Here is a 12,177-nt window from a genome sequence, read left to right as displayed (position 1 = left end):
CATAAAGCGTTAGATTATTTTGAAGCCAACAGAACCTTAACAGTAAATGCATGAAATGATTATATATTGAGTGGTAAAAACGCTCGAAAGAAGAAAAATTCGTGCCGCTATTTTTCAACGATCTCCTTTCAAATATATTTAATTTTTTTCAGGGTCACTTGCTTAATTGTACATCATAATATAGTTGCTATTTTACTAACACATCGCGTCAGACAAGACACAGAACACATCGGACTCCAAATCAAGGAGGCGTAATGGTTAGACAGAAGTTACTTCCACACTGACGTATTTACCGGTCTATTATAAGTCCTATTTAGACTTATGGGCTTGCATTGGGACATCGAACCAATTAGTAATCCAACGATCGATTTTCAAGTTCTTCGATTAATTTCTAGTGATTATCACTAGAAATATCACTTAAAACTAAATAGTTTTACGAAATTATTTGAGATTTCGCCTAAAATCATTAAACAAGTTTACAAAATCTGAGCAATGTAAAAGCAATACAGCGGCCAGACATGATGTAGGAAATCCAAAGTAGATCAGACACAAAATCAAAGAAATGTATTAGACGGAAGGTGCTCCCAATCCGACATAAAATAAAAGAGATTATTTTACCAGTTCTATATACTAAATACATATCCTATATACATAAAACCTATTTGGACTTACACTGGGCTATTTAACCAAGTAGTAATCCAAGTAATGGACTATACATCTGAAATAATATATACATGTATACATAATATATATGTTAAATATTGTTGGGAATTATTCACATTAATACAAACTTAATAAATTAGGCGAACACTAGTTTGATTAATTATTACATATATTATTTCGACATTTCAGATAAATAACGAATAACATCAATTAACAATGAAATAGGTTCTATCGCTATCTAGCTATTGCAGCTGCAATGGCTTGTAATATTTAATATAATTTCCGATAATCCATACGGAAAATCTACTCAAATCTGCAGCAGATTGTTTGAAGTTTAATATATACCATTATAGGTATATAACTACTTTTTTTGAAATTCCACATTAAAAGTATACTATAATGCGATTATTGTTATTAATTTTAATAATTAATATAAATTATGAATTAAGCGTTAATTTTAACTAATATAATATTCAATTTAGTAGGATTAATTTTGATGAGCCTGAAAGCATTATTATAGGACTATAACAGAGAGAATGTACAAAAATGCAATTAATATTAAGGAAGTTATTAAATACTTCAAAGATCCTATCAGGCATGTTTCAAAATGTCAGGATTCTCGAGTATTTACGGAAAATGTGGGATATATATTGGTTGCCACATAATAGTGATCATCTTGAGTCGTCAGTTAAGAGTGTTTCTGTGAGTAAAGTACAATTCCTAATAACTTATTCTCTAATAATTATTTTATATTTACAAAATCTTTTAATTTAGTAAGGTATTATTTGATTATTTCTTTATATAGTATCTATATAGTTCTACGCATTACCTATGTGGTCTGTAATTCTTCCCTTTGTAATTCTTCCTTTTGTATTCAATGCAGAATGACGCAAAATTAGCTATATTGCGAGAACACGTCAACAAATAAATATGTGGAACAAGAACAAAGACTATATGGCCGGCTCGGTTGGCGCAGCGATAAAGGCGACAGGACGGTCCCCCTACTGTTGTGATTGTTTAATATTTGCTGATTGATTGAGTGATTGTCCTAGGCAAGAGTGCAAAATCCGACAAGAAAAATGATCCCCGTCACGCCATTAATAAGGCTGTGTAAGACAGGATGTCTTCTGGGGTTATTTGGAAGTCCCTCGCCAGTAGGTGAGCTTAATGCTGAGAATCGTGGTTCAGAGCACACGTTAAACTGTAGGTCCAGTCCAGATGAATCCTCGTTGCTAAAAAGGAGACTTAACAGAACATTTTATAATTGTACCTTATCCATATAAGCTTGAGTTATATTAGGATGTAGCTATAAAAAATATCCCCTCTTTATTCTTTGCAATTTCATTTAACTTCCTATTACACCAAAATATAAACCAAAAACCACCAAAATATTACAAAAGTGTGTTGTTATTTGTTACAATTAATTAACTTACAACTGCAAATCTCGTACACCGTACTCTATAATACCTGACCTACTCTCCAAAGCTTCAATTTCCCAAATTTCCCTTCTAGACTTTCACTGCTTCTGGCTGCATAACTGCCCTATATAGAGCATATTATTCGCATTGTCCTCTATTCTGTCATCAAAAATCAGAGAATCAGTTCAAAGACGCTGTATTTTGAATGGACCAGACAAACTATTTGTAATCCAAAGTTACTTTTTCACATGTGTCTTTTTCCTGTTCCTATACAGTAAAACTAAATCCACCGACAATGGGAAAGTGTTACTTCTCCCTGGGCCCCATAATGTCTTCAAGCGTTCCAGCATTTTGTGGCCATACCTATTCTCTATATTTTTTTGAGCGCCTATTCTGGACATTCTTCCACTAGAATAGGATTCTACCTGAATAATAACAGGAAGACACTGGTTGGCAGCAATAGTGACAGTTGGATAGGATGTCTGAAAAAGATTATTTACTATCATAGGATTTAACTTAACCGAACTGTTCCCTTATCTCCAAATAATTATGGTTTGTCTTTGCAACCTTCAACTGTTTTAACTCTTTGTGTCGCTCTGATTATTAACATATCGCTGTCACCAATTTAATTTATATACAGATCTTTGTGTGTTTGTATTCATTCATTTCATTCTTAACTATTTAACTCATTAAAATATTTTAACCCAAATATGTCAAGGTATTTCCTTAACAATATTTAGCAATTGTTATATTGTATTATTAAAATCATTATTTATCATTATTTGTTATATCGTAATTATTTGTTATAACTCTAAACCTTTTGTCGTTATTTTTTTTTGTTATTTATACATATCTACATTTGTGTCTATCTAAATTGTTGACTATCCCAATTTAAACTACTGGTTGCCAATATAAACCGCCCTAAATATAATCCGTTCTAAAAATAATATTTCATTTTGGTTTTAGAATGAATTACATTATTGTTAGTTGTTCATCTTTGATTTAACAGAAATTATGACTCAAAACCACTAAATAATTACAATTTGTTTCTCTTGATGGCTTGCCGACCTATCTCAACAACCGAAATATGTAGCGAGCCCTAGTTTATTTCTAATCTGTCAGTGCTTCTAATAATTTTTAACTTCACATCATAATAAGTCTGCGTTAAATGTTCGAATATAGAAGCGTAAACAGAATACAACTGTGGTTCTTTATATGTGTCGATGACCTTAAACGCAAATAACAATATATTTTAACGAATTTTACGTTACGCGCATTTATTTATTTACAAATTTATATATTGTTACCTTTTAAAATACACTCACAACTAGGCAATATTTTAATAAAATCAGCTAATAGCACGGGAAAATATACCAACGTTTTTGGATTTTCTTAATTATATATTATTCTGTTTAGACTCACTAGCGAAAGCATCCATAGTCAATGAGCTAATGTTAAATGTACTTCTGTACAATACCGTGAAATTTCTTTGGGTTCATATAGTAATTACAATTATGAATATAAAAATATTCATAACTTTTATATCAGTCTATTAGCAAAAATAGAAAAAATTGACAAGGAGAAATACCTATTTACCAAACGTTAAAAACGTTAGTAAGCTCTAATTTGTTTATTAATTTTAAATGGCGAGTTACAGTACAGTTACATATATCGCTTAAATTTTATACCATAAGTAGTCTTTGTTTTCTTTTACTAGATATATTTACAACTAATTAACGATCAACCATTAATTTACGTTGGTGCAAAAAATAGATGGTAATGTTTTTTAAGCCTGCATAATTATATACAAATTATAATTAATATATATTACATACAAAGTAATACACAAAATATATTATTTATACTATCGACCAACTGTACTATAATATTTTATTGCTAGATATATCATATTTTATGTTATATATTAATGTTATTCTGAATTCTAATAATTAATTCACTTTTGTTCACAGTAAATACATTTGTCTAATTCTTTAGACGCATTTCAAGCATATTTTTTAAGACACAAAGTAAATGCATAAAATGCATAGTAATTATGTTTTTTTCTTGTCTTTTCCTTTCCTTTTTCTTAAATGGTGAAAAATAAAATGTCATAATTTATTTTTTATTATAACAGAAATTCGAGCTATATACATATAATGTAAGACCTCTTAATTGTTTAAATTTTTTTATAAAAATGTCAGTGGTAAATAATTACAATCATATAACAGAATTAAATTAATAATTCAGAATAGGATTGTTATAAAATAAGATTCTACAATATGATTTCTTTGAAACTAGTATGCTTATGAAACTAAGAATATTGCCAATTTTTAACAATAACAATAATATTTTTTTAATAATGACATATTAAGCAAAGCCTGTCGCAAAATTAACTTATTTATGGTAACTATTAAGGAAGAGAATTTTAAAGTATTACATTACCTGTAGAATAAATTTTGTTAAAATATGTAGTTAATGAATAATTATAGTAACAAAAATATAAATATTAAAGTATTTTATTCAGTCAATGCTTATTAGGCATTAATTCAAATCTGATAATTTCTGAACCGATGTATATTGAAGACATATTATTTACGTCATAATGAACATAAGTCATTGCCCTTTTGAAGCATAAACAGATCTATACCTAAACCCGGCAACAGTGCCGAATTTCGACTTGTCGATAGAGTGTCAGAAACGCTGGACCCCACTTTGTATTGCAAATATATAAAAATGCATGTATATAAATTTTTGAAAGTAACTTACTTGGATTTGCCCTTAACAGTTGTTCTTTTTTATCACTAAGTGCTAGTGCATCGAGTGGATCTCGGGTTGTCATAGTTATGACATTGAGCTCATCTTGTATTGCATCTTGTGTAAAATAATATGTAAGTGAGTGTAATATATTTTTTTTATTTTGCATTTAGAGTCTAGAGTTCGGACACAATATGCAGATAATGTTACTCGCCAACTTATGTGAAGACTTTATACAAACAAGTACTTTCTGTTTCTAAATATGTTAATAGAATACATTGACAAAAACAGAGCTGAGGAAAAAGTTACAGTTCGCCAATTGCCGGCAAAATTCTGTATCGGGAAAAAGATATTGATACCGAATTTATTAAATCTCGCCAGTATAACAAATGTTGTCTAACGGTACTGGGAATTTATTTTAATTCATGTGTTTTTGAAGTATACTCTAAACTTTTTTACGCAGTGCCAAAAGTATGTATGTTAAAGAATATCACTGGGTACCTTTCGATCCCCCCCTGCAATTAAATTGTGCAGTCTTACATTCACCCCACCACTTTATTATCATAGAGATTTATTTTCACTGAAGTTCGCTATGACATCGCTCGCCTACCATCTTCTTAAATCCGACCTCCACTTGGAGTCATCCACGCATCCTGGACCGTCTTATCCCTAACTACTCAACTCGTACCTCTCACATAATTGTCAATCTTCTTTCCAGGGATGGAATTGGCTTGTTGTAACCTCCCCTTGTCCACTACCACAATTTTCCCCCTTGGAAATTCACCATCCCCTTCATAAAAATATCTTTATGACAATTTTATAAAAGAGACTATTGTCTTATAGCTATTGTCTCGGACCTTATTCGGTCATAGTTCTGTGAATTTCTCCACTCTCACCCTGGCTGCAAGCAAATATATACCAATGATCCCAAATCTCGCAGAGAACTTGGCAGTGCATTTGTGGTGGACATTCCGTATGGGATGGGTATGGGTATTCGGTTTCAAGTTCCCTAAACAGGCTTCAGTATTGAGCGCTGAACTCTTCGCGATATTCAAAGCTTTATCCTACATCACAACACAATTCTTTCAAGAATGACTAATCCTGACCGTCTCCCGAAATGCTCTCGAATGTTTCCTGAAAGAGAAGGTCAACCGATTTTGCCGGCAAAATTCTGTTAATATTTAAGGCTATAAAATGCACAAGTTATCAGTCATCCAATTAGATGTTGTTTTTATTTGTTTAGAAAATATATTATACAAACGTTAACTAGTATTTAAATACAATATTTTATTAGCATACAATTTTTTAATTTCCCCCTGTAATATAAATGAATTTTAATGATATTTTTTAGTTCCCCTGTAGTCAATAAGTTTTCTTTGCACGCCCTCTGATGACTCGGACGAACATAACTTGGTTACAATTTTATACACAGGAGGTCGCATTCGAAGCCTGTCTATTTTGTGCTCATGCGCATTCATTCGAAACCAGCATGACTGAGAAATTTGGCGGATCAATCAGAATTAGAGAATGTATCCCAATATCAATTTTTACTTCATATGACAAATAGAATATCTGTATCTGTATGTTAAAAAAGGTGACAAAATCACCTCAAATCTTAGAAGTTTTATTCTTCAAAAATTGAAATCTGGCGTAATAACAGATAGACTTTTGTCAAATTCAAGAAATACAGATGATAATTATGATATAATAATAAGACAGAGGATAATAAAAATGATAAAGATGATATCGTCTAGTCGTCTATATCAAGAAGGCCAAGAATTAATTTAGGTGTATTTAGGTATAATATTTTTAGTCCATTATATAGAATATTATCTCCTTTACATGAACATTTACTCAAGAGCTTGGAGTAAATTATTTTATGAACGATGATGATCCAATATATTATAAAGCGCATTGTTCCATAGCCATTTATAAACTCTTATTAGAAAATTAGATCAATTTACTAATAATCCATTTTTTCGTATTATCTACTGATAATTTTCTCTATTAAATAGTAATATATTTTATCGCTTTGATGGGTGTCGTCATTTCGCGACTATACAATCGTACGGTGTTGGAAACCGGCTTAGTGGCACAGTGGTAAAGACAATAGGTCGGTCCTCCTACTGTTACGAGAGCCGCGGGTTCGAATCCTGCTGGGGCATAGTCGTAAATTTATGTTTGTGATTGTTTAAAATTTGTGATTGTCCTAGGTAAGAGTGTAAAATCCGAATAAATTCCAAGGAAAATGATCCTAGTCACGCCTGTAACCAGGCTGGGTAAGACCGCATGTCTTCTGGGATGATTTCTAAAGTTGGTCACTCGCCAGTCGGTAGGCCTAATGCAGAGGACCGTGGTTCGGAGCCCACGTTAAACTGTCAGTCCAGTCCAGATAAACCCCAGTTGGTAGAAGGAGACTCTAAAAAATATTTAAAAAAATAGTACGGTGTTGACGAAAGGGGGAAGGGAAGAGACAGTAAGTGTACATATAAAATAATAATTCAATTAATAATAATAATCAGTAAATAAACAAAATTAATAACAGAAATAGGAGGGGCTAAGAGTATATATAGTGTATAAACAATTTAAAAATTAACATAAATACAGCACTACAAACACAACCATAATGAAGTAAAGCCCATACTGCGGTTACTCGATGTCATCAAGTGACCGTGCGAGAAACGACAGTGCCACAATCTCAGTCGATTCAAAGCCACGACTTGGTGACAAAGGGAAGGAATGCGAAGAGAGGAGAAAACATCAGCTTTAACCTCAAAGAGCTCAACGACTTTGTATCCCGTTATTTATGAAACAAGAAACGATGGAGGGGGCTACCGATGTAGCCGCTATACCCGCGGGCTCATATCCCGGTATATCAACTTCAGAAGGGATCCATAGTAAACTTTTACTAGTCCCATTCAGTCCATTCAGAGGATACAGATGATCGACAGTGAGTCAGTGACCTGGGTATGGTTGAACTTCTATTTCAGGAAACATTCGAGAGCATTTCGGGAGACGATCAGGATTAGTCATTATTGGAAGAATTGTGTTGTGATGTAGGATAAAGCTTTGAATATCGCGAAGAGTTAAGCGCTCAATACTGAACCCTGTTCAGGGAACTTGAAACGAAATACCCGTTTGTCCACCGCAAATGCACTGCCAAGTTCTCTGCGAGATTTGGGACCATTGGTATATATTTGCTTACAGCCAGGGTGAGAATGGAGAAATTTACAGAACTAGGACCGAATAAGGTCCAAGACAATAGTCTCTTTTATAAAATTGTCATAAAGATATTTTTATGAAGGGGATGGGGAATTTCCAAGGGGGAAAATTGTGGTAGTGGACAAGGAGAGGATACAACAAGCCAATTCCAGCCCTGGAAAGAAGATTGGCAATTATGTGAGAGGTACGAGTTGAGTAGTTAGGGATAAGACGGTCCAGGACGCGTGGATGACTCCAAGTGGAGGTCGGATTTAAGAAGATGGTAGTCGAGCGATGCCACAGCGAACTTCAGTGAAAATAAATCCCTATGATAATAAAGTGGTGGGGTGAATGTAAGACTGCACAATTTAATTGCAGGGGGGGATCGAAAGGCACCCAGTGATATTCTAAGTGCAGTATTTTGAATGGCATCTAGGGATATCAGGCAAGTTGAATCAGCAGCGGCAAAGAGTAGCTAGGATGGATTATGGAGGAATATATTTTGAGTATGGTTTTCTTGTCTGCACCTGTGTGGCGGTTAGATAGTCAACGCAACATTTGCATGTCTCTGGAAGAGTGAGTTTTAATTTCGTGCATGTGATGCTTCCAAGACCAGCAGTCGAAAATAAGTCCCAGAGACCTTATACGATGAACAGCTTTCATCTGAGTGTTATTAAGAGAGAAGAATTACAGTGTATTACAGAGGACTTCCAAGGAGAGATAAGGAATCCGCTGCAGGACAATCCGAGGAGGACATTGAAGAAATACGGTTTAATGCTCCTTGAAGGAGATTTTCTCCATAGTTTGGAGACTTGACCGAGCAATAGATAAGTATTTCGTCCCGAAAATATCCGTGAGTAGGTGAGTCGTGAGTCAAGGAATTTAGTTATTGAATTACGGGCTATTACAAATAAAGTAGGACTTTGACGGACTCCAGCCGAGAGCGGATAGGTGGAGGAGATAAAACTTCAAGAACAGACTCGAAAAAATCTATTGTTGAGAAATTTCTTTACAAATTCCAGAATATTACCCATGTATCAGAAGCACCGTAGATTATCAATTATCAAAGACCTATTGACTCTATCAAATGCATATTGTAAATCCAATGATAATGTGAGCTGGTGTTTTCTGTCGGAATATGCTTTGCTTATATCATTCTCTAAGCTCAAATGATTTACTGCGGACCGACCATAATGAAATCCACACTGAAAATCAGATAGTAACTAATGGGTTTCCAGAACCATACGCTCAAATACTTTACACAAATGGTCGGTAAGGGAAATGGGACGGAATCTTGATGGAGATGTCCGGGGTTTGCTCTTCTTACATATCGGGATTAGGACAGAGTGGGACCCGAAGGGTGGAAAGGAAAAAGGTGGCAAAAAATACCTCCTAACCACAATTCTCACCAGTAAACAATGCGAAGCTCTGAAATTTGTTAAGCTGATTTTGAAAGAATGAGCACGAGATGGAGGTAAGAGTGTTCGGCTGACTGCCATCTCTGTCAGACGAAAAAGACTAAAATTGGTTCTAAGTTACGCTCGTAATCCCCGCGTCAGGGCGCTTACGCATGCGCTATATAGCAGTTAGTTACGGCGGGATGTTCAAAAATGTTTAGCGGGAATTTTAAAAATTTGAACGGGAAATTCAAAAAATTCTTATATTTTACTGGAAAATCAAAAAAATAAAAACGTTGACGTAATCACAGAGCTATCTTCATTACAAACTTGTGAGGTGAAAATAAAATGATAATGACGGATTTTAAAGAATAAAATGCTACGTGAGATATAACAGCAAGTATAATTGTTAAACGCTGTCTTAGTCTTTAGTATTGTAAAAATGTTCGTTTGTTGTAAGTATTAACTATGTTTGTTCGAACTCTTACTACTATATCGGGAAAGAAATTCCACGGGAACAGAAAACACTGATTGATATTAACTTAAGCTAAGTTAATTTTGTTGCCGTTTCGTGTTGTTGATGCCGTTTACAGGTAGTCGACGGGAGGATTAACAGTGTTGCCAATTTTAGAATCGAGCGTGGTTGTATTTGTGATGACTTTCTTACTTACTTGTGACGAACAGTTGTAGAGGTTTCTACAATAACTCATATGATTTAAATTATTGTTATTATTTAAATAACATTTAACATTTAATATTGTCGATGCTATTTACAGGTAGTCAACGGGAGGATTAACAGTGTTGCCAATTTTAGAATCGAGCGTGATTGTATTTGTGATGACTAACTTACTTACTTGTGACGAACAGTTGTAGAGGTTTCTACAATAACTCATATGATTTAAATTATTGTTATTATTTAAATAACATTTAACATTTAACATTGTTGATGCCATTTACAGGTAGTCGACGGAAGGATTAACAATGTTGCCAATTTTAGAATCGAGCGTGATTGTATTTGTGATGACTAACTTACTTACTTGTGATGAACAGTTGTAGAGGTTTCTACAATAAGTTATGTGATTTAAATTATTGTTATTATTTAAATAACATTTAACATTGTCGATGCTATTTACAGGTAGTCGACGGGAGGATTAACAGTGTTGCCAATTTTAAAATCGAGCGTGGTTGTATCTGTGATGACTAACTTACTTACTTGTGATGAACATTTGTAGAGGTTTCTACAATAACTTATATGATTTAAATTATTGTTTTTATTTAAATAACATTTAACATTTAACATTGTTGATGCCATTTACAGGTAGTCGACGGGAGGATTAACAGTGTTGCCAATTTTAGAATCGAGCGTGGTTGTATTTGTGATGACTTACTTACTTACTTGTGATGAACAATTGTAGAGGTTTCTACAATAAGTTATGTGATTTAAATTATTGTTATTATTTAAATAACATTTAACATTTAACATTGTTGATGCTATTTACAGGTAGTCGACGGGAGGATTAACAGTGTTGCCAATTTTAGAATCGAGCGTGGTTGTATCTGTAATGACTAACTTACTTACTTGTGATGAACATTTGTAGAGGTTTCTACAATAACTTATATGATTTAAATTATTGTTATTATTTAAATAACATTTAACATTTAACATTGTTGATGCCATTTACAGGTAGTCGACGGGAGGATTAACAGTGTTGCCAATTTTAGAATCGAGCGTGGTTGTATTTGTGATGACTTACTTACTTACTTGTGATGAACAGTTGTAGAGGTTTCTACAATAACTTATATGATTTAAATTATTGTTATTATTTAAATAACATTTAAATAAACAAAACAACGATGAAACAAAAATGGCATATATGGTTTATAACAACATGGAACATGGTTTATAGCTCGTTACACGTGACACTATGGCTACATGTATTTTAAAATTTAAAATGGCGATACGTTACCATAACCTTAACTTGTAAAAATTAAAAAAAATCTATTATTTAATTTATTATATTTTTTATTTCATAATATATTTAACTAATTGTTGCGCTTCGTTTCCTTTTCTGTCTTCTTTTCTTTTTCATGCAACTTGCCATAACACTTTCCCAGAATTTTCGAAGGAATAAACGTCTAAGTATAAATTCTCGATATCGACTTGTTTTGTTTAACTTTTCTTTGTCTACGGCGATATATTTCTCTGTTATTAATAGTTTCTCTGTAGTTTGAGTCTAATTGTTAAAGACTGTTTTAGTCTTAGTTGTAGAATTTTCTACAAAAACTTATATAATTTAAAATATTGTTATTATTTAAATAAGATTTAAATAAACAAAACAATGATGAAACAAAAATGGCATTTAAACTGTTTATAGCTCGTTACACGTGACACTATGGCTACATGTATTTTAAAATTTAAAATGGCAATTAGTTACAATAACATTAACTTGTAAAAATAAAACAATTCTATTATTTAATTAATTATATTTTTTATTTTATAATAATATATTTAACTAATTGTTGCGTTTCGTTTTCTTTTCTGCCTTCTTTTCTTTTTCATGCAACTTGCCATAACACTTTCCCACAATTTTTGAAGGAATGAACGCCTAAGAATAAATTCCCGAAGACGGCTTGTCTTGCTTAACTTTTTTTTTTCTGCGGCTATATATTTCCCCATTATTAATAGCTTTTCTGTAACTGTAATTGAAGGAAGACTATTGGTGATGTATTGCTCTAAAACAGTG

This window comes from Rhynchophorus ferrugineus, unplaced genomic scaffold, assembly GCF_030347505.1.
Source record: "Rhynchophorus ferrugineus isolate W39M unplaced genomic scaffold, kcgeb_rfMv2 rfM6, whole genome shotgun sequence".
NCBI lineage: Eukaryota > Metazoa > Arthropoda > Insecta > Coleoptera > Curculionidae > Rhynchophorus > Rhynchophorus ferrugineus.
Note: the sequence above shows the minus strand (reverse complement) of the source record.